The 19094-nt window shown below is 37.8% G+C and overlaps 1 protein-coding gene across 1 annotated transcript in view; it reads right to left on the minus strand.

Annotated features, from left to right (window-relative positions):
• PLXDC2 (plexin domain containing 2) overlaps window positions 1-19094 on the minus strand; it is a 370418-nt gene that overhangs the window by 220073 nt on the left and 131251 nt on the right. The gene's annotated exons all lie outside the window — the stretch shown is intronic.

A 19094-nucleotide genomic window follows, 5' to 3' on the forward strand; every position in this document is an offset into this window, starting at 1 on the left:
ACAACAGTGTCATCCAACGGGTTAAATAATACGCGAAATCACGTTCGTGTAAATGGGAGAGCCAACCTTGTCGCTCGCAAGCCAGACTTGGTTCGCTGCCTAACTCATTTAATAAGCGGCCCCCTCAGGAGTCATCGCCAACGCTCTTGTTCATTTGTGCTGTTCTCACCTTGAAATCTTGTCAGGGTCTAAAGGATGACAGTGATGGGCACTTAGAGAAATGGATGGCAAGGCGAGGAGATCAAATCACAAAGGTATTTTAAAGCCATCTGCAGGGACTGGCCTCACTGACCCAGCTCATCCTGCTACCTCGGGAGGAAAAATGAGATTTAATCATTGCTCTCCGTCTTTCATTTCGGTGGGTCAGCTGGGGAAGGTGTACCCTAGGTATCGGAAATTCAGTTTCTGAATAAGAAGAACAGCCTTCTTCTACACAACCATTTCCCAAAGATCTGAATTGATGGGCTTTATAACTGGCAGAAGATGAGTTCAAAAGGGCTAATAGAGCAGTGATTTGATTACAGCGGTGATGTGCCCCTCAATGCAACAACATTCCAAAAATCCAAACTGTATTTAATGCAGCTTAGGGTACCACTGGATCAGCTACTTAGAACTCTCAATAATTAACTTAAGGCTCCACCACTAATCACACACATAAGGGTCTAAATAGCTCCTTTTTAGCTCTCGGCTATTCTTTGGTTTCACAAAGAATCTAAAAGACCCCCTATTGCCTGATGCCAAGGTGGATATAGCCTGGAGAGAAACACTCCCACAGCATCAGCCATCCAGATCTTTCCTTGGGCTCACAGAATATCAGAGCTTAAAAAGACAACAGAAGCTGAAAGAACAAAACCCCACAGAGAGAAACCCCAAAGCCAGGGAAATGTAGTGTTGTGTTCAATTCATTGAATTGTTGTAGGCTGAAAAGAATTCGTAATAAAGCTCGGAGCGGAGTCTCACCCAGCCTCTCCATCAGTGATTTTCCACGAGTGTGCCGTGATAGGGTTTTAGGTGGGAGGAAAATTTGTAAAGATCATTAATTAAATTATTTTCACAAAAAATTGAAAGCATAGTAAGTATATTCTTTTTTTAACTCTTTTTTGGTAGTTTAAGTATGCTGGGAAGTTTAACTATAGGTTCAAGAGTGCCATGAGTTTAAAAAGGTTGAAAAACACCTCTCTATGTAGTTAAGTGTTCAATATGTACACTTAATCAGTCCTATCATTGTTCGTTTGGGGTTGTTATTAATGCTGTGGTCCCTACTGGCGGCTGAACAGGTCTCAGTAAGTGTTTAGTGACTCCCTGAACGAGTGAGTGATCATGATCATAGGACCAGGCAGAATTACCTAAGGGAAAAAACAATTGCACAAGGCTTCAGGAGTCCTGGGGTGAAATTCTTCCTGTTAAGTTTGCTAGCTGTGGGACCCTGCATTAACTTGTAAAAGTCTCTTTGCTTTTGTTACCCCATATTTTAAATGGGAATGAAAATACCTTGCCTGCAAAAAGCAAACCACTTTTCCTAAGGAAGTGTCGGGCCTAAGACCTATTATTCTAGGCAAAGCTACCTAAAGCAATTGTATTTGCCTTATTTATAGACACTGCTTCATTATCAAAAATGTCCGAGACAGCTTACAACAAAGGTGGGCGATACAATTTTAAAACAACCAGGTAACACTTAGGTAAGCATCAGACACCCGCGTTCCCCTTGCAATTGGGGTGGTCGCTCTCAGCAAGTTATACCACTGACACAGCTATGTGAGTACAAATAGCCACGTAGGAACAACTGAAAATCCACGTAGGATTCTTGGTAGAATATCAATCTAGATAAAAATGGTAACACACACAGCGCTGGATGTGGATAAAATGGTCCCACGTAGAAAAATGATATTCACAAACAAGATCCTCACAGCAAGGGAACACCTTCAACCAAAGACTTGTCCTCCCAAATATAAATCAGGAAAAAACCATATCTGAAACTTCTAAGAATTAGTCTTCATTAAACTCTTCAAAACAGATTTTCAAAGCAACCCTTGCTTTCTTTTAAATAGGTGTGATTTTCTCTTCCCTGATATTAATTTTACCATTTTCTTTTTACATAATTATGGCATTGAACAAAATAGTGCTTTGCAGAATCCCCATTAGGTCCTGTGATGTCGCATTAGGCTCTGGGGTCCTGGAGCCGGGAAGGAGTAGGTGGAGGGTCTAACATTGTAGGCCCCTTCTGTAGGTTTCTGTTTCTAAACTTCCTCAACCGCCCTTTCTCATTTTTCTTTCTGCTCTCTTACTCTAGGGAACAGATGAAAAGGATTTTCAGAACTGAGAAGCAATAAAGTCTCCACTTCCCACTTAAGTTGGAATTTGAGAAGTCTGATTAATGTTTCAAGCTCTTGTTTTTGTCATAACCTTCGAAGTCAGCCTTTAGCAGAGAGGTCGGCCTCTGCAGAGAATGAGCCTGAACCTGTGTTCCAGCACTTGGCAGGTTAAGTCTCCAGACAGCTGTGGGTTTGAATTTCTCCCCCATTGCTTAGCGGTGTTTTATGATTTCTTAGTTTTCATTTCTCTGTCACCACCGACAACTCTTGCAGCCAAATGCTGACTTGCCTCCATCCCTGTTCTTCCTAGAATTTGCCAACTTAGACCATGAAAACCGCATCACTTATTTGCTCTAATTGTGTTTACAAAGAGTAAACAGGATCTCAGAAAAAAAAAAAAAACAACTTGAGAGGTGCTCTAAGGAGAAAATTTGTGAATTTTAGGGCCCGGCTTTTCTGAATATCTTTGACTGTTCTTTCGTTGGCATTTTAAGCCTAATTCTTTTTCTACGGTCATGTTATAAATAAGCAAGGCTATCCAATCATGCATACGGGAAATGTTATTATATGTTCATAATTCAGTAGTACATGGTGCATCAAGGCTGAAGCATGAAATTGGCTTAGATTTTCATTCCCCTTCTGAATGATTTTTTAGAGAAGATAAAACAAGTCGAAATGGATGTTTCCCAGAAATAAGATAATCAGAAAAACCATACTGCAGTTATCTATATTGTGAATTACTCCTATGCATTTCACACGCTTTCAAACTCATAAGAATATTTTAAATTATTCCTTAAATCGGCACCCAAATGAATCACTCAGAAGCAAGCCAAAGGGATGTATGTAATGTAATTTTTCCCTTCCCAGCTGTGGTGAAAACAAAAACAACAGGAGGGATCTTTGAATCGTCTGGCTGAACAGATTGTTCACTTTCTACCTCCTGTATGTTAATTAAACCACCGACGGAAAATCTCAAATGTAATCTTTCCAACCTACGCCACTGTTGTTGTTAATCGGATAGTGCATGGAAATATTCAATGTATCTTATGACTTCCATTTGGATCAATATAGAGAAAGCTTTAGAGGTTTTTGTACCTCTGAAAATACAATCTGATCTTAACCCATGGTCAAGTTATTTTGATTACAATAGCAGAGAAACGCTATTGAAGAAAATGCTTACTGGTTTTTCAGTAGAACGGTATTATAAAACGCCACGTCTAGTTAATGCCTGAGATTAATGTCCAAATGTCACCCCTAAAGTTACCATATGTCGGGAAAAGGGGGAAATCATAGCTAAATGTACCTTTATTTACAAAATAGTCATTATACAATTTTGCAAAGAGGTGGCCAACAGGTAGGGACTATTTTGTAATTAATAAAATTTTGAAATTAATATTTTATATAAAAAAAGCACATTTAGCTGCAATTTTCCTCATGTACGATGACGTCAAGGGTGACTGTATTGGGACCTGCTGTCGAGTAAGTAATTCATGTGAGTCTTCTCTCCCTGTATTCTTTACAAACCTTGCAAGTCATTTTTGGGTCATCATATACTGTAAAATAACAAAATAGAGGCAAAAGAGAAGAAAGCTGTGCCGAGAAGGATATGTTTATATTTACGCCTTATTCCTACACCTTTATTTCTATACCATGCATTTAACAAATAATTACATGCTGAAAACATTTTAATACCATGTCTTAAGTCCTGCATACAAATCATACACATAACACACTCTAAACCACAAAGAAGTAACTGTGTAAACTGACATGTATCTTACTGGATTAGGGTCCATCATTACTGCACCTTTTGAGAAAAACTTCGTCCCCCACTTCGCAAGTGAACCAAATCACCTCTGGGAATCCTCTACAGAAACACTCAGATTGTTCACTGCAAACAGCTTTGCTGGCAAGATGGATCAGTGAATAGATGGAAATATTTGGCTAAAGTTGACAGCCGTGTGCTTTTACATCTCAATTTATTGCTGACTTAAAGAGGAGATTCTATAAAAATAGACAAATCCTGGGGTATGTTCATCAATGAACTGACTACACCAGCTTTGAGGTTTCCACTGGTAGCAATGCAGAGGATGATAACTACAGAAGGTAAAGCTTCCAGAGCAGTTTGTCTAGAGATATTAAGGAGTTTGGGCGGGACCTAGATGCCCTGTTTTATTAAAGCTCCCCAGGAAATTCATTGTATTTCTTGAGTTGAGAATTGCTAGATGCTCTAGCCCCAACCACATGTAAGCTCCACTTTCTCTTGCCTCCCAGCTGGTCTTATTCTCATCAAATTCTTCCTTCTCCAATCTCTTCTCCACACCTATCACTTCTCCTTATCTATCCAACTACAAATCACTTCAAGCTCTGGTTCCAACTGCTCCCCACCTCTTGCTCTGAGCTCACAGCACTCAGAATCTCCCAATAAGCTCTTCCCCAATGACTCTATTAACAGTTACCTTTGCATGGGTGAAGGACCTCCTCCTATAACCAAGACTTGGACATCTAATAACTCCTTCCAGAGACAGCTCTAATATTGTCTTTTCAAACAGACCTTCCCTTGACTCCCACAAGCAGAGTTAATTGGTTTTCTTCCCTATAGTCCAATACCTCCATTTCCCCAACTCCTTAAATACTTTTGCTCCTACTCCCACTTGAATGTGGGATTACACAGAAAAGAGTTAATGTAGTAGGCTGGAGATTGCTACCCTTAGAAAGTCCTACTTGCAAGACGGGCCCTCTACCGGCATCCTAGAAACTCAGATTTAGCAAAGGTTCCCACCATTCCCCACCCGATAAAAGTGCCTCATTGTATCTAAACTGTCTGGGCAAACAGAACGGATTGCGCTGAACCCTGCCTGCCATCTGGAAGTCTGGAATTGGGGTACATGCGAGACAAAGGAAGCCATGTGGCCAGCCTCCATTAAATCCTCAGGGATGGAGTTTCTAATGAACTTCAAGTTCAGACAACATTTCCTCCGTGCTGTCACAACTCATTTCTGGAAAACTGAAATGTGTCCTGTGTGTCTAGAAAGCTCTCTTGAAAACTTGACCTTAGTCTTCCTGGACTTGTGCCATAAGCCTCTTTCCTCTGATGACTTTGCTCCGTCTCCCTTTGTGATAATAAACCCCCACCGCGCAATGTCACATCCAACTTAGTTTTAAATCGTATTTCTGAATAGTCAGAGAAAAGAGTAACAAGAGGAGAAGGCAATGGGAAAAGAAATCTGTCAAAGCTTCTGTTTATCCGAGATGAGCTGAGTTCCAAACTAGCTCCCTGGCCAGCTGAGCAACGTGCAGCAGCACTTAGGGCGGCAGCTCATCACCTGGCTCTTTTCTTTGGTTAATGAAATAGGTAAGAAATACAACTCACGTCTTTGAAGAATGTGGACACAGCCCAGTGAGATTGAATGGCTATAAAGAAGATGAAAAGAGAAGAATTTGAAGTTAAAAGCAGAAAACAAGCGGGTTACTCTAGAACTTTGAGGCATGAGAATTCAATCTCTCCAGCAGCAGGGAATTAAAACCATAAAGAACCACAGTTAAAGACGTAGGTGCCTCAAACACCCCTATTCTCTGTCTTCACTCTTCCTGGACTTGAGTTATTGCAGGATTCCAGGGCATTAGAAGGAAATTTTGAATTGAAAGAGGTTTGGCAGATTAAGAAAAATGTACATGAAATGAAAAAAAATAAGAAAACGTCAGCGAAGCCAGCACTCAATCCGCAATACTATAGGCTTAACCAATGTAGACTTTTAAAGCGTAATGTCTCATAGTGAAAGGAAATAATTTCACTATTAAATAAAATCATAAACATTTTAATTTTACACATAAAAATGGTCCAGTTTTCCTATGGAAAACATAAACCAGGTTCAGCCTTATGAGCCCTTGTTAGGAAAATTTAAGACAAACGTATTCTATAGAGTATAGTACACTCTTTATTACACTATTTTTATTTTACTCCTTATTATACTATTATTGTTAATATAGGAATTAAAATAAATACAATAAAACTGGGTTAATGGCTATAAAACAAAAATGTTTTATACATTATAGGTTAATAATAACAACGACTAACCCACATTTGGGTCAGTATTGTTTTTGGCATGTATATTATCCACTTTAGGTAAGAGCAATTTGTTGCACGTGAGGAGTTAAGTGGTGGGCAGGGAAAGCAGCCAGCACTGACTTCTGATGCTGACCACCTAAATCACATCTGAATAATCTTTCAGGGATCAAGTTAGCCATCTGTCACAAACCCCAGTGATATAACATAAGAAAATAATCTAAATAATAATAACAACTACCACCACCACCACCACCACGGCAAAATGTGCTAGCTAACACAGTAAAAATATATAAATAATGCACCATGTGAAAGCAAATAAGGAACTTAGTATCCCATCAGGTAACTCTGTTAATATAGGGAAACAAAATACTGCTCATATAAAAACAGAGCAGAAAGTAATGTCACATTAATACTGATCATATTTTTTATGATATCTTGAAAGGTTTGGAAAGTCCCCCAAAATTAATTAATCTTCACATTAATGGAGGATTTTCTACTAACTGCCTAGTACAGATTTAAAAGAAAAAGGACATCCAAGTAGATTTCAGCACTTGCTTTCCTGTGATGATGATCACCACTCATCACAGAATTAAAGAACAGTGGTGAAAGAATTCAGAGCCTCCACTGATTTTTCAGAGACAAATCTGTCAGATTTAGGGAACAGGCTTATTTCTGCATGAGCCATAATTTGCAAAAATCTACAAATAAGAAAAGGGCATTTTTAACGAAATCTGAGAATCTATCTTTAATAAGGTACTTTTGAGTTTTGGTAAAGAACACTGCATCGTGAACCCAGAAAGCATGTGGAGTTTATAACCTCAATCTGTCTATACAATGAGCGGTGCAGCTCTACAGCCTTTCTGGTCCCTCAAAGCTAAAAAAAAAAAAAACCTCTATGATTCTACTGTTGATATCTAAGTATTTCATTGATATATTTTAGGCTATATTTGACTCATTTATTAAATATTCCACACCTGTGCTCAGGTTTCCTATTTTGTTAGTGGAAATCATGAATGATGATAGTTCACTGAATCCATAACACAACAAATTACTTGGTAAAATACCTTCCCTTAACTCTCCTATTATCATTAACAGTCCTAAACTGCTCTTGCTTCCGGTATTGGTAATGGCCCATTTTAAAATAAGGGCTTTGCAGGAAGAGCTGCGTCCCAGCACATAAAAAGGTCGACTCTGCCAATCAGGGGAGATGGAAACTTCTGTAAACAAGAACCCGTCACAGCCAATAGCCTCGCTAAGAAAAATGTGAAAATTCTGAGCCATAATAGGCCAGATGGAATCAATTATTATAATGGTGCCCAGTGTCAGAGATGATCTCCAAATGCTTGGGGCCCAAATCACCAAGGGTCTTCCACCAAATCAAGGCTGCCAGATGTCCAATAGACTCAATCTGATTCTGTATTATCACAACACCATATTCCGTCTGTGGGGTCAGAAACATAATAGCCCAACGTGAGTACAAGCTATTTTACCCAGTGACCACAGATGACAGCCAACACACAGGCTTCCATCAGATTATACTTTGTCAACTCTATCAATTTAACTCAGATAAACCATGCCATTACCAACTTACCACTTCCCTTACAATTAACTCATGCTGGCATTAGGGGTGAAATATCTTGATATGGGGAAAAATGTTTATTCATGTTAAATTACAGTTTTCACTTGAAAAACAAATTATCCTGTTACTTTCCCATCCCCAAGAAATAGAAATGAACATTAGTACAAATTTAGTTGAAATTTTTTTTTTTTTTTGCAGTTTTTGGCCTGAGCTGGGTTTGAACCCACCACCTCCAGTATATGGGCCGACGCCCATTCCTTTGAGCCACAGGTGCTGCCCTAGTTGAAATTTTTTGATTATTCACAAACTACCTCATATTTTTAATACTGTATCTGACTCCATTGAATTTAATAAGACTTTTTCACATTTTTTTGGAAATGAGAAATATTTAAATTTGAATATCAATTGCCATTCATCCAAGGAACAGTTTCAAAAGAAAGTTCCCTAGAATTTCTAAAATGCCGTGAATGTCTGAATTCTGTCATTACTTGCCTAAATACTGTTCCCTAATTAAATTGCATGATTGCATGTATTTACGCTGATTACACAATTTAAATAACATTGTAAATAATCCACAATCAACAAAATTACATTAAGAAAAGAAATCAAGATAGTAAAAACTGTACTAAAATTAGACTGCGACTTTTGTGATATACCCCTAAAATATACAAACAACCAGCTAAGGATTACGACACCAAATTGAGGTGTTGAGTCATCTGTCAACACATACAGATGAGCAGAGTTCTCACACTTTATCCAACTGCTTCTCTCTTTACCATTGTCTTACTTTTTTGAAAAAAGGTTTTTCAATCATAAAAGTTCCAGGTGAATTAGAAGAGCCTTTGCATTAAAATACTTATTATAAGTTTAGGAAAATTCCAGGCCTGGCTGGACCCTACTTTTAGTAAAGGGCTAAGAAAAACACCTGAATTGGGCAGCACCTGTGGCTCAAAGGAGTAGGGTGCTGGCCCGATACACCAGAGGTGGTGGGTTCAAACCCAGCCCCAGCCAAAAACTGCAAAAAAAAAAAAAAAAAGAAAAAAGAAAAAAAAGAAAGAAAGAAAGAAAGAAAGAAAAACACATGAATTTTATAAAATAATTAACCAATGTCTTTCATTATTGGGCAAGAACTACTTTTAAGGATATTGCCAATGATTATTTTTTAGATAGTCACTAATGCTCAGGAGGTTACTAAGGCAGGAATTACTTCCTTTATTTTATAAATAAGCAATATCTGAAGAACATGGATATATATGATGCATAGATATCACAGAGGGCTACTTGGCCATAAAAAGGAGTGAAATAATGTCTTTTGGATGGACTGGAGAATACTATCCTAAGTGAAGTGTATCAGGAATGGACAAATAAAAGTCACGTGTTCTCACTAAAAAGTGGGGACTAAATGATGGGTGCACAGAATCATAAATGGTGCAAAGAACATTGGAAATTCAGAACAGGGACAAGGAAGAGGAGAAAGGGATAAAAAAATACCTATCTGGTTCAAGGTATACTATTCTAATTAGGAACACACGAAAAGCCTTGACTTCAGTAATATGAAACTCATCCATGTAACAACAACAACAACAAATCTTGCACCTTTACTATTCTGAAATAAAATATTTTCTATTGAAATATTATTTTGAAATAAAAAAATTTGCTAAATGATAGAAATTATACAATTTCCTAATTCTCTCACTCTATTTTATCTTGAAAAAAACCCAAGTATCCATTAAAATAGTGAATAACATGAAGCGCTTTAAAATATTATTCAATATTTTCTATGGGATAGAAAACTTTTTTAAATTACTGACTGGCTTAGTAAAAAGTCAATTTATAAACAATTTTAAGAAAGTCACATTACATACATATTTGAGAAACAACTCCAATGAAGGCAACCCAATGTACCCTAATGTGTGAGAGTATTATTCAGTTACTTTTGCATAATTGTGACTCAAGGAAAGGTGGAAGGATTATATTTGCAGATAAGGCTCAACAAGCATGGTTTTCTACATCTTTATTTTCAACACATACCATTGGAGAGAACACTCCTTAAAAGTGGGGAAAATGCTTCTGCCCCTCAAAAGATCTAGAAAATATTTCAACTCCTTCTCCTGGTGGAGAAACCACCACCATGTCTGCCTGTTCAAATTATATCATAATAGCCCATGGGCTTTTCTGGAAAAATTATCTTACCTACAGGAAGAAGTATACCCATTTATTAGTCCTTAACCCAAGAATGTTTCCTTAACAGGAAAAGTGCTTATCTTGATACAAATCAAATATTTCCTTTGATCTGTATTTTCATTTATGTTGGGGTAAGAGATAAGATAACAGCATACCATGTTTTCTATGGTAAGTTTCAAAGCATACTTTACTTTTTGTTTAAATTCCACGTTCTGCTAACCATCTCCCAGGTATTTTCTTATTTAGTCCTTCTTTCTCAACTAAACTGTAGCCAACTGGTTTTATTTTGCCAGACATCTAAATATGGCATCAATAACCCTATTTTGAAGGTTGCCAATATAAACATTTTAGAGCTTATCACCTGTTCTAAATATATTACCCAAAAAATAAGAATCCTGAAAACACTGCAGCATTCGACTTCATCTCTACACAGTGAGAACACTAACATACTTTATCTTTGCCAAATTATACAATTTTAGAAATGATGTCATATACTAAAGATTTCCTTTCTGATATCTGTGGCATTGGTTGGAGTATGCTAACCTTAAAAATCTAGATGAAGTAAATATCCTATTTTGGCACTTCAGACACCATCCAAAATACAGAACTTTCCTGGTTGACCGCCATGACACTGGCCACCTCTTTAAGTTGACCTAATTTTCACGGACCAGACATATACCACAATACATATCAGCACAGTGGGCCTAGTTCCTTATGTCGACCATCTCCGTATGTTGACTAGTCTGTTACAGTCCCATGGGTGGTCAACTTACAGAGGTTCTACTGTATTATGTTCAGTCAATTCTCACAAATTCTAGATAGCAGTATTAAGAAGACTATTTGATTTTGAAAAGAGAACCAGACATAATTTCTCTAAGTTATAAATGGTTAAGGAGAAAAAATTATGGGTGATAACGCAAAAAAAGAGGTAGGAAATTTTTAGTTAACCCAAGCTTCAAATTCCTATAAATTATTAGAATGTCATAACATTTCCTGGAAGCTATACTTGTATATATCAGGTATTTTCCAATTCTGTATTTCCTCAGTTATCAGTTAGGCTTGGAAATGCTTTCAGGAATATTAAGCCTCTAAAATTCTAACAAAAGAAGAGTAGGTTCATATGACAGATGATACCCCAACAACAGCAGCCTTGTAAATGATGAATCTGGTGCCAAACCAAGGGAAAAAATAAATTTATTCAACATTAATAAAGCCTTAGAAGAAAAAGTGTAATTATTTGGTAGTTGAAGTCTACATTTTAAACAAGATAAGACAGGGGAAAAGGAATCAACTACACAGTAGAGTTTACAATTCTATCCTCCTACTTTGTGTTGATAAAAAAATAAAATTAAAAAAACAACAACATCAAAACTCAGAGAATCAACCTAGAGTAAAGAAGGATGAGAAGAGCACCCCAATATTTAAATTTCAATCAATTTTAAGATACGTATGTGGGGCATGCTGGGCCAAAGGGAGGGTATTAAGTCATCCTAAAAATACTTCATGGGAAGTGAGAGAAACATTACAATGAAAAGCCAGACAAGCACTTGACACACAAGAAAGGGGGGAAAAGAAAGCAAGAGTTTTAGTGACAGGTGTACAGAGTGGTGGCCAAGTTGCATAAATATAATCTGGAGAGTTGGTTAAAGGTGGAAAGACCTCCTTTGGAAATAAGCAACTGATCTGACATGCAGGTTCTTCTATGATTGTATCAACTACTGTGATTTGTTCCATGTCTGGGTTGGGGGCTATGTTTCCAGTCTCTTCACCCAAATGACACTGACCTCACTTGTCTTTTATTCAATATCGAAACCTGGGTAACAGCTTTGTTCTCTTAGCTCAATGAATATAGAGAAAGATAATAATATCTTTCTCTTGAAAGAGAAAACTGAGAAAGGTAGATAGTAAAATACTTATGGATACCTCCCGTTTTTAATGAAACATACATATCCCCCAACTCACTTCAAAAAACTCAGTGATAGGCTCGGTGCCTATAGCTCAACTGGCTAAGGCGCCAGCCACGTACACCTAAGGTGGCGGGTTCGAATCCCCAGCCCGGACCCGCCAAACAACAATGACGGCTGCAACCAAAAAATAGCCAGGCGTTGTGGCGGGCGCCTGTGGTCCCAGCTACTTGGGAGGCGGAGGCGGGAGACTCGCTTGAGCCCAGGAGTTGGAGGTTGCTGTGAGCTGTAATGCCACGGCACTCTGCCCAGGGGGACAGCCTGAGGCTCTGTCTCAAAAAAAAAAAAAAAAACAAAACTCAGTGATAACTTACTTTGAGCACTTCCACTATTCATGCACAGAAATCACTATCTGCCTTGAACTCTACCAGTATCACTCAAAAGTAATACACCTGCATCTCTTTTAGAGTCAATCAACACATATTAATGTGTTTCTATTCTATGTAGATAATTTTCTTCCGCAGGTCCCAAGAGGGAAAGCAAAATGTTCTGAGACAAACTTTCAAGTATACTGCTTATAAAAAATGGCATGTGAGTAAAGAGAAGAAAATACATCACCATGTTCTCGCTTTAGCTTTACAGAATGTCTCACATCTCCCAATACACTGCCCTGGAGTGGAGTGTTTTAACCTGCCTTGTGTAATGAATTACTTGGCTAGGGTAACAGGCAGCCTGAGTTTTTTTTTTTTTTTTTAAGCTATCAACAACTTTCAATGCTATTTGGCATGCTCAGAGAATGCCTTGTTCCTTTCTCACTTATCAATCAAATACTTTATGAAGTTTAATTAAAATTAAGTCAAAAATATTCTCTGTGTTTGTATAAACCTCAGGTTTGTTAACCTGTTATTGGATTTTCCAAAATACCTGTTTAGAAAACTGATTTCATTTCCTATTTATATGTAAATTTCAGTTTCTAAGCTTGGATTCAGGTCTGTCCTGAGAATGCTAATCCTAACTCTACCATATTTATCAAACTCTTTGTGAGTATATTTAGAAATGCCTCTCACCAATAAGAGACATTTCAAAGTGCTCTGCCAAATGCCTAAGGTTCTATTTATGATAAAAAAGAATCCTTGCTCCTCGACTCAATGGGAATTCATTCATTCATTCATTCATTCATCCATCCATCCAATCATGTTATTTAATAGCTTCAAACTTTTCAAAGGCCCAGCGGTAAGAAGCAGCCACAACATGGCAGAGGCAGAAAAGAGAGTTCTACTGGAGGAGAGAAGAAGGACTAGTATGACTGGAGTGGAAGGAACAACAGCAGAGATAAGGAGAGGAAGTGAGCGGAACCATAACCCTCAGGACTGTACAGAGAGGAAGGAAGTTGGATTCTACCCTGAGGGCTTAGGAACCCTTTGGAAGGGTTTTAGGAGGAAAGGGAATGATCCAACATGAGTTGAAAAGATCACCTCCAGAGACATGAATAGATCTTTCTCTAAAGAAGACAGGTGAATGGCTAACAGACATGAAAAAATGCTGATCATCCCTAATCATCAGAGAAATGTAAATCAAAACCACCCTGAGATATCACCCAAACCCACTGAAAATGGCCCACATCACAAAGTCTCAAGGCTGCTGATGCTGGCATGGGTATGGAGAGAAGGGAACACTTTAGCACTGCTGGTGGGACTGCAAACTAATGCAATCTCTTTTGAAGGAAGTATGGAGAATCCTCGAGGAACTCAAACTAGACCTCCCATTTGATCCAGCAATCCCATTACTGGGCATCTATCCAGAAGAAATGAAGAAATTCAGCGCAAGATGGGTAAAGCAGTCTGAGGTCTCACCACCAGTCCTTGCCCAGCTGCCACCTGAGGCTAGGTCCTCAGAGTTCAATTTTGGCTCCCACACTAGGCTAGCTGGCCATTCAGTGTCATTACACTATGTGTTCCTTTCTTTCACTAGAACCCCACCCAACAGCAGACCTTGTATAGTGATAGCCAACAGAGCCACCAGCCAAGGGAAACCCTGGTATGGGAATACACAATGAAAATGAGGGATAACAGGACCTGAAATGTTTTAGGAATTTGAATTATATAGAAGATGCATATGTGAACCTGAGAGTGGTATTCTCTGCTCTTTCTTGACACATTGACAACCCATAGAAATAGGCCATCTTATGGCAAATCGCCAGACCACATCACAGTCACACATTTATTTACACTGATTTATTTCCCTATAGTTGAGGCCTACTTACTATTGTAACTCATGAGATTAATTTTGGGGTGACAGGCTGTGTAGACAAGGTACATAGAAAAACGGAGGTCTTTATTTCTCAAATCGGCACAGGATTAACCCAAGGGAAAGTGGGGGAACTTGGTAACATGCAGATTCAACTCAGTATGTCCAAGACGGGCCTGGAATTCTGCATTTCTGAAAGCCCTTTGGTAATCATGCTGCCCCCTGGGTCTGTGGCCACACCTTAAGCAGCGAGGCTATAGGAGAGACAGCTTAAAGCTAGGGTGCCAGAAAATATTGAGAACCAAAGGAGAAATCAGGTAGGAGGGGAGGCAGAAAGAAAGGAAGCTGTGTGAACATTCTTGGTTCACTGGGATGTTGGTTCCTTTGTGTTACTGAAAATTCCTGCGTAAGGCTCACTGTTATACCAGAAAACTTCACATCTTCACCTCTCAGCAGCAAAGTGCTCTAGTCCAGTGGTCAATCTCCACACCTGACTTGGACCTCAAAAGAACTCAAGTAGTCACTTGTCCTCAAAAAACAAAGCAATAAAGAGCACTGCAAAGCCACACAGATCAAGGCAGGAACACTTAAGAGAATTAAAGAAAACGATTCCTTCTTCCTTTTTATTTTTTCACAAGATAGTGTATCTTTCTTCCCAGTTTGGCTCAATTAATTCAGAAGAAAGAAGTAATTGAAAAATGAAATTCAGCATTGACCTACTGTAGATCTGACTGCTAAGGAATCTACTACTGATACTTAGAAATATCAAGAGCAGAGATTCAGAACTTTCTCATTATTAAGTGAGGAGGTACCTGAAAATGTCTGCTACTTAGAAGAGGCCGTATATCATTAAAGGCAACACAGGTAAGTTTAGATTAACAAAAATATTCTAAAGAACATACAAGTGGTATAAAAAATATGTTCACATTGGAAAACGGGTGGTTCTTCAGTGACTACTATGAAGTGCTAAAGTGAACTTTTTATAATAATATATTTAAATTTCAGTAGATTTAGTGCTTAGACAGATAGATGCACTTTGCAGATGTAGATGTTCTTTGTTCAGTAAAGAGGTGACTATGTAATGATTCAGTGTCTCTTCAGTCATATCAACCACTGTGTATATAGTTCATTTCTTTATGATCTTATGTCATGCTCCAACAAAATGAATAAAGAAGGGAATTTTTACAGTACGTCTTTTATTTTAGGTTAAATATAAAAACCTTTCTGCTAGATGCTGAATAGGCATCTCAAAAAAAAAAAACTTGCTGTTGTTATTGCTATCAAAAATTTAGCTAAAAAACATTGACTTCTATTTTTAACTATATGATACAAAAATATATAGATTAATTTCACTATCCTACCATAGAGTTGAAAAACTAAAATTAGACTGTTATTCCTGTTGCTGGTATTTCTGGCTTAAGTTGCAAAAGGCAGTCAGTTTTCATAGCTGAAACAAAAATGGGCATTTGTGAAGGTGATTAGACTTGAAAATACCCAAAGATCCACAGAATGGAGGTTTTGAATGTATCTGTCACAAGTCAGCCACACATGACCACTCAGGGACTCTAGGATTAAAATAGGTCACATAAAGTGTTGTTACTTCTTACTCAAGGAAGAAAATTCTAAAATATTATTTCAAAGGACTCTCTTCTTTTAAGAAGACTTCCCACAGATCCAGTTTTAGTAAAAATGTAAGCGTTTATTCTACCGGGGAAAGTCTTCATCATTTGTTATCAAAAGGTCAAATTGCAGCGCTTGGCAGGGTATTGTGGACCGTGCATTTTGGACTAACGATAACAACGCTAGAAATTTCTGTTTTGCTCTTTGTCAAAGGGCAGTGGGCGCTTTCACATGCATTGTCTCGCTGAACTGACCCAGCTCAAAGAGAAGAGGGCTCAGGAATTTATGGAGGGTTAGTTATCACAGGAAGCTTTACAATGACTCAGAGACTGAAGAGCAGCTTTGCTCTTATTCTACAGTGGGAGCTAACAATCAACACCACGCTAATTTGAAATAATCCATTATTTTCTTGACTATATAATTCAACATTTTTGTGTTTATACTGCTAGATACCGATTACAATGAGTTGGCTATAAACTAACAAAAAGACCCGCTGAAAAACAAAATAGACACCCACCAGCCTGACCTTCAGTCATTCTGCGAAAATTCATCTCAACCCTCAGGTTGTGCAAAGATTGCTTCCAGGTTCTGGGTAAGCTTACTGAAAAGAGAGAGGTTAGATGTCTCTGTAAATCCCCCAGCATTTCTTCTGCTAGGACTGTCTGTTTCATCAGGTTTGGAATCAATTCATCTGTTAAATCATTTCTAGCAGAATGAGGTTTAAGTCTCAACCACACCTCAAACTACATAATTTGACAGAAAAAACAGCATGTTCTACAGATTAACGTACCAAAATTCTTGTTTCTCTTTTTTCCGTGCCTCAGTTTCTTCATCTATAAAAGCCTACACCTACTATGTCATCTTTAAGGCCAAAGATGTGGACTAGGAATTGAAAGAAGCAAAAATAAAATTGCTCAAAGTGCATTGCCTCTTAAATAAACTAAATGATAGGAGATATAGAAAAGTTATCTTGAAAATAAATTAACTTTAAAGCACAAAAACAAACATACATCAATACTGAAAACCTTTGAAGGTTACGTTTCTGTGATTGAGTCAAAATAGCTGAGAATCAAAAATGACTTCTTCTTATTGTAGTTCATATAATGTTCATTGTCACAAAAATCATTAGATGCCAATCTTACCTATTAAATAAAAAAATAAAACTGATGTAGTGGTTTATCTTTGAAAACTTTAGAATTTAAGCATTAATGAATTAAGGCCAAGTCAAAATGATAAACACAACAAATTTTAAAAACCAGATGTTAGGGGCAGAATGTCTGTATCTCCCTTGGGTTTGTCATGTTAGAGACCTAACCCTCAGTTTGGCTGTAATTGGTGATGGTGCATCTAAGTAAGTAAAGAAAGTTCAATGAGATCAGAAGGGTGACACCCTGATCCAATAAGTTTAGTACTCTTATAAGAAGAAATCTCAGAGTGTACCTGTTCACTATCCCCTGATTCCCCACACCCATCAGCCTGACCACACCAAGGAAATGCCATGTGAAGGAGGCGGCCGTCTACAAACCAGGAAGAGAGCCCTCCCCAGAAACCAAATTTGCAACTGCCTTGATCATGGACAGTCAGCCTCTAGAACTGTAAGAAAATATACGTCTGTTGTTTAAACCACCCAATCTGTGAGCATTTTGCTACAGCATTGCAAACAGACTGTGATACCAGACATCACAACTGTAACTGATCCTTGGCTGTGTGTTTAGTAGTTAATTAGTTTCTGTGAGGGACACACAGGACTACAGGCCCCTTCCCGAGATTTGTTAAAATCCGTCAATACGCTGAAAGCTTCAACTAGATATATCCACTACAAAAATCCATTCATTTAAATGTAAAAGAGACATAAAAAATCATTTGCTGTTAAAAAATGCACAGACATGCCATCAAATTGACATTTACTCTCATTTCTTCATGTCTCGTATGTCAACAGTTTAGCCGAATATAATTGAAATAAGAAGCCTGAGGCACAATACAAATCATCAAAGAAAATCTGAAGAACACTTAAGATGCTTTGATACTGCTTTAAATGACATCAGGATATATGACACGAAGAAAAGGAAACACTTTCTTAAAGAGAGATTTCCAATAATAAAGATTCAATTGGAAAAAGAACCAAAGGCCAGGCCCCCCGGATCAATCTGGATCATCTAGGCTTAGTCATTTCTTCACTATGTTAATACCCCGGGGCAAGTTTATTTTAAGAGGTAGTAAGAGGGAGCTCAAGTTCCCACATGTTTAGTAACTGAACTAATCTCTGGTTGTAAGGCAAACTGGTGAAGTGGTACTTTTGCAGAATCTAAAGCAGGGAGAAAAGTAAAAACCCAAGCAACTCAGGTGAGAATTTGAAGAAGATTGGTTAAAAATTATTGATGAAAGGAAGACGTACAGCTTATCTAATCGACTTGGGTTATTTGGAAACTATGTATTGAGTGTGTGCCAAGTATTGAGTGACTCTCAGGAGATACAAAACTTGGCAGTGCACATAAGTATCCCAAAATTGGCTCAGTCCCTGTCTCCTTGTTTCTATGGGAACATTTAAAGTGCTATACAGGAGGCAAATCAAGGTCCCGAAGCAAGTAAAGACAGGAAGTTTTGTCTAAACCTAGATGTATTTTAAGGCTAAAGGCCAACTATTTTAACATAGACCGAAAATCTTCAACTGGGAGATCTTTTATTAATAGGCACATCTTTTGGTTCCTGTTCTACATATTCATGTAAAAAAACACTGTCATAGTGATATTGACTATGTTCTTATTCCATCATTTCCACGGATGCCATAAATAATAATTATGAGAATGTAATCATCTGATAATCCATACTTTGCAGAGTGATCAATAAGCTATCACTATAATGAATCATTTGCCTCCAAAGCCCTCAATTTACCACTCACCAAACAGCAGGTCCAATTGTAATAAAAATTTTAAGTGCTGAGTTTTACGTGAAATTACGACTGATTGGTAGCACATTGTTTAAAACAGAATTCAAATGACATGTAATTACTGAAGGGTAAGGGTAAAAAATAACACACCTATTGCTGTTATGTTTCTGAAAGTCTAACATCCTTTAGTAACCCTGAGTTCTGCTGATAATAACTTACTTTGACCTGAGAGCTGGGTTGAAATTAAACTCATGCATTAAAGTAACCTTTATACACCTACATTTTTTTTTTTTTT

Source organism: Otolemur garnettii, unplaced genomic scaffold, assembly GCF_000181295.1.
Source record: "Otolemur garnettii isolate 467f Iridium unplaced genomic scaffold, OtoGar3 scaffold00019, whole genome shotgun sequence".
Classification (NCBI taxonomy): domain Eukaryota; kingdom Metazoa; phylum Chordata; class Mammalia; order Primates; family Galagidae; genus Otolemur; species Otolemur garnettii.